Raw genomic sequence first — 5805 nt, 5'->3', positions numbered from 1 at the left:
TATGTAATATTATTAATTTGTGAGAAAAAAAAAATTTTTTTTTTTACTTTTAACAAGAAGTTTAATTTATTTTCACTTGAATATTATTTTGTATTTTGTTGATTTTAATTAAATTTTAAAGATGATTTTTTTTGTTTATTTATTTTATTTTTATGTAGCTATATTCTATGCATATTTATTTTAATTTTAATATAATATTTTTACCTGGATGTTATCTTTTAAAACATCAATAATTGCTTCACACACTTCAGGAACTATGTTGCTTATAACTTGTTTGGACATTCTGAACAAATATTGTAAGCTTGTGAATGATTCGCCAGTTACTAGAAATCTCAGGGTTACTGCTAGCCTTTCCTGCACTGAAATCGGTTCTCTTAAAATTGTTTCACTTTTAACAATTTTAGGCCCAATCAAATTTATAAGAAAATCAAAATCTGTTGATGTCATTCTCATAAAATTTTGAAATTGTCCATTTATTTCTTGTATCCTTAAATCTTGTAATAAAGTGTTTCCTCCTGTCTCTTCACGCCGAGTATATAAATGCGTTGTCCACCATCGTCTTCGTCTTTTACTTTTTTTCTTCATAGCGAGATGAATATAAATGTACGCAGCAGCAGCTATTTGGAGCGACATGATTAGTGTCTATACTCGGACACTGTGAAAGTAACACTGACGTTTTTAATGGAAAAATTGAAATGTTACATGTTACATGTACATGTTTCAGGTACATGTTACAACTTTAATTTCTGTTGTAACATTTTGTCAAACTGTTACATGTTACAAGTTCACTATTTTGTTACGCTAGTGTGTACGCACCTAAACAACAAAGACATTTATGATATTAAAAATTTGTGCTATCATATAATAAAAGTGGAACCTCCAAGAAAAAAAAAAAGAACTACCACAATGCAAAAATTGCCAAATGTTTGGTCACACTCAAAACTACTGTTTCAAAACACCAAAGTGTGTAAAATGCGGTGAAGGACATACTTCACAAAATTGCCCTAAGTCTAAGAAATCAAAGGCGAAATGCGCTAACTGTGGTGAAGGACATACCGCAAATTGGAAAGGATGCATCATTTATAAAAATGCAATAGAAAAAGCTCATCCTAAAAAAACTACAGCAGTACAAAGAATACAACAAAATCCTGCGAAGCCAGTCACTCATGAAGTTTCTTTTGCGCAGATGGCTGGTTCTTCGAACGAAAAGCAAAAGGGTCCACTGACTCAAACCCATACACAACAAAAAAAAAAATGTACCGTCACTATCTGACGTTATGACAGCATTAACAAAATTAAATGAGAGGTTGGACAGGCTTGAAAATAGCCAGCCCAAAACCAAAGCACAAAAGAGGAAGAAATGAGTAGAACTCTTCGAATCATAACATGGAACGCTAACGGCCTTGTACAACGTAAACAAGAACTTGAACATCTTATGAACAACGAAAAAATTGACATAGCTTTAATTTCAGAAACCCACTTCACATCCTGGACCACTCTATAATTACATGGCTATCGAATATATACAACAGAACATCCTAGCAATCGCGCACATGGAGGAACTGCAATAATAATAAAAGAATCAATTAAACATTATGAACTTGATAAACATCCTCAAGAACATTTACAGGCAACTAGTGTCCATATTAATGACGGCAACAACGATTTAACCATCTCTGCTATATATTGTCCACCAAGACATAAAGTAGATGACAAAAAATTTATTGAATTTTTCCAGACACTCGGTAGCAGATTCATTGCTGGAGGAGATTATAATGCCAAACACACCTTTTGGGGATCGAGATTGATTACCACCAAAGGGCGGGAATTGTTCAAATCAGCAAATACAATTAAAGCACAATTTATTTCAACTAGAAAACCGACATATTGGCCTACTGACCCAAATAAACTACCTGATCTTATTGATTTCTACGTAGTGAAAGGAATTTCATCAAACTATACGGAAGTTGAAGGATTAATAGAACTGACGTCGGATCACATTCCTGTGCTTCTCTCACTAAGCTCAGAAGTGATAATGAAACAAAAAAAAATGTCTATAACAAACAAAAAAACAAATTGGGACTTATTCAGAAATACGCTCGAAGAAAACATAATACTTTCAACTCGACTAAAAACAATAGCAGACATTAATACTGCAGTTAAAAAAATAACCGACGAGATTGTTAGTGCTGAGGAAATAGCAACTCCGGTAGCTATCAATGGTAATTACGAGTTAACCTACCCACTAGAAATAAGAAAACTAGTCCAACAAAAACGTCGAGCGAGACGAACATGGCATAGTACACGGAACCCAACGGATAAAACGGAATGGAACCGTGTTAGCAAAATTCTTCATGACAAAATCAAAGAAATGAAAAATGAAACGTTTAAAACATACTTGAGTAGTCTCACTGCGACGGTTAATACTGAATATTCGTTAAGGAAAGCAACAAGACACATGAAGAGGCCTCGTGTTCAGATACCACCTCTCCGTAAGGAAGACGGCACCTGGGCACGCAGCAAACAAGAAAAAGCCGAAATATACGCTCGGCATCTTGAACATGTATTTATGCCAAACACAATTAACTCTGAGCTCGACATTTTGCATTGCCAACCGCTTAATGCAACACGTGAAAAAATCAAACATTTCTCGCCGTTGGAAGTTGCTAAAGAAATTGATAACAATTTAAACCAAAAAAAATCACCAGGCTATGATGAAATTAGTCCAAAAATGCTGAAAGAACTTCCAAGGAAGGCTATTATTCATCTTACACACATATACAACGCTATTTTGCGCATGGAATACATTCCAGAACAATGGAAACGAGCACAAGTGATCATGTTACTCAAACCAGGAAAACCGCCTGAAAATGTCGCATCATACCGACCGATATCACTCCTTCCAAGTTTATCTAAACTTTTAGAGAAACTTCTGCTTAAACGCCTAAAACCGATTATAGAGAGAAAAAATCTTATACCAGAACATCAGTTTGGATTTCGCAACAAACATTCGACAATCGATCAAGTACATCGAGTAATTAATGTGATTAGTAAAGCTCTTGAAGAAAAAAAGTACTGCTGTGGAGTATTCCTTGACGTAGCCCAGGCTTTTGACAAAGTCTGGCACAAAGGATTCCTTATCAAACTGCGTGATCAGCTACCACATACTTGGTGTGCACTTCTTGAATCATACTTGACCGACCGTCAATTTCGAGTCGTACACGAAGAAGCAATAACCGAATGGAAAGACATATCAGCTGGAGTACCGCAAGGTAGTGTTCTAGGACCTATCCTGTACTTACTCTATACGGCTGATATACCAAACGATAACAACACAACATTAGCTATGTTTGCCGACGATACGGCAAATTTATCAACACGTAATAGTCAGCTCACTGCAACTGATAACTTACAGAAGTCAATTAACAATATATTTGCCTGGACAAGACGTTGGAAAATTAAGATCAATGGCGATAAATCGGTGCACGTTAACTATACGTTACGTAAAACCGAAAATATCCAAATAGTATTGAATCAAACACCAATCCCACAAAAAGATTCAGCAAAATATCTTGGAATGCACCTCGAATCTCGTCTAAACTGGAAACACCACGTCTATCAGAAAAAAATTCAAATTAAAGAAAAAATGCGAAAACTTTATTGGTTAGTCGGACCCCGCTCCGAGTTAACCATCGAAAACAAACGTCTACTGTACGTAGCAATTATAAAACCGATCTGGATTTATGGCATTCAACTGTGGGGTTGTGCCAGTAAGTCTAACATCGATATAATACAACGCTGTCAAAACATCGCTCTTCGGACCATCACTGCAGCCTACCGGTTCGAAAGAAACAACGCAATTCACCGTGATATGATGCTGCCTACAGTAGCAGACGAAATTCAAAGGTTTGCTCGCAAGCACGAGACGAGGCTAGATCACCATGTCAATACACTAGCCATACAATTATTAGATAACTCCAAGGATATCAGACGTCTTAAGCGTCTGAAACCATACGACTTAATTAAATTAAATTAAATTAATTTAAATTAAGGCAGGAGCCACTTCATTGGAAGTGTCTCCATCAACGTGTAATATATATATTTTGTATCATAGTATGTAAAATATGTATAATTGTCAAACATATTTATAAAGACCTTTGGGTCGTTTAAATAATAAAGCCCCAGGGCATTTAAAAAAAAAAAAAAAAAAATATTACCGATGCGTGATTCATCACCACCACTGGATGAACTGCTCGCTCGTTTCGGTGGAAAATCTCTGTTTTCCAGTTTGGATTTTACAGCCGGATATTGGCAAGTGCAGCTGCACTCGGATGTTCGGAAATTCACAGCATTCACTTATTATGGTCGGACTTACCAATTCTGTGTAGTCCCATTCGGACTCAATATATCGAATACTGCATTCGGTCTCGCTCTTGAAGCTGTACTAAATATTTGTGTGAATGATATGGACGACCAATTAAGCGATTTGCATATATACGTTGACGACCTGTTAATATCGTCTACACATTTTTCCGAAAATTTAGCTGGGCTCACCATGATGTTTCAAAAAATTAAGATGTCAGGGATGACCCTGAATCTGTCCAAGTGCGAGTTCCTACGCCAAGAAATCAAATTTCTCGGACATGTCGTCACACCTTCTGGCATGTCCATGAACCCTAGGAAGCTGTGTGCAATACATAAATTTCCAGTACCACGGAATAAAAAAGAGTTGCAATCGTTCATCAGTTTTTGCAATTTATACTGCAAGTTCGCCGATCACCATGCGTCAAAGATAAGCCCGCTCATCGAACTCATCAAAACGGGTATTCCCTGGCGATTCGGGTCTGCTGAACTGCAAATGTTCAATTCAGTGAAGAAGTCATTTACCGACCAATATTAATCTCATCTCATGTTTGATTGTTACAAACCGATGCTAGTAAGCTTGGTCTTGGCGCCGAACTTTTTCAGTACTCATTAACCGGTGAAAGGCGTACCATCTCTTTTGCTAGCAGGACACTCAATTCCACTGAGAAGAACTACTCCATTACGGAATTAGAACTGTTATCGGTGGTTTTTGCCTGCGTCAAGTTTAGAGTATTCATTTTGGGCTACAAGGTCAATGTTTTAACGGATCACCAAGCCCTCACGTTCCTGTTTAAGTGCCGTTTGCGCAATACCCGGATTACCCGATGGACGCTTTTGCTCCAAGAGTTTAACTTGAAGATCCAACATATTCCCGGTGCCACAAACATAATGGATGCCCTCTCTCGCAACTCGGTTGGACGTGATCAACATTATACTGATGAATCAACCACGGTATGTGTGAGTAATATCGAAATCAATGCAATCTCACCGAAGTTTCCACGACATTTTGAGTCATTTGACTCCATATTACTGTCACAATGCGATGATCCGAAGCTGTCAAAAATTTCTCATGTATTAGCAACACCATCAGCAGTATCTCCAGAAATGCTAAAATACTATCAGCTATTCAAAAATATAGTATTTTACAGAAGACACTCATCAAGTGACCAGTGGCTCGTATGTATACCCGAACACCGGATCAACGAATTGATTATCAAAGTCCATCGATAATTCGGTCACGTTGGACCAAAAAAATGTATCCTCGCTATTCGCGAGTTTTGTTTTTTTTCATCTTTACAAACTCGAATAAGAAATGTTGTACAAACTTGTCAATCATGTCAACGCGCCAAAATTTCCAACGCCCGCGTAGCTGGTAAAATGCGCTCGGTGCTTGCAGATGTACCACTAGGTCGTGTCCTGGTCGACCTCTATAGTCCGCTA

This window comes from Acyrthosiphon pisum, unplaced genomic scaffold, assembly GCF_005508785.2.
Source record: "Acyrthosiphon pisum isolate AL4f unplaced genomic scaffold, pea_aphid_22Mar2018_4r6ur Scaffold_20911;HRSCAF=22514, whole genome shotgun sequence".
Lineage (NCBI taxonomy): Eukaryota > Metazoa > Arthropoda > Insecta > Hemiptera > Aphididae > Acyrthosiphon > Acyrthosiphon pisum.
This window is presented reverse-complemented; position numbering follows the sequence as displayed.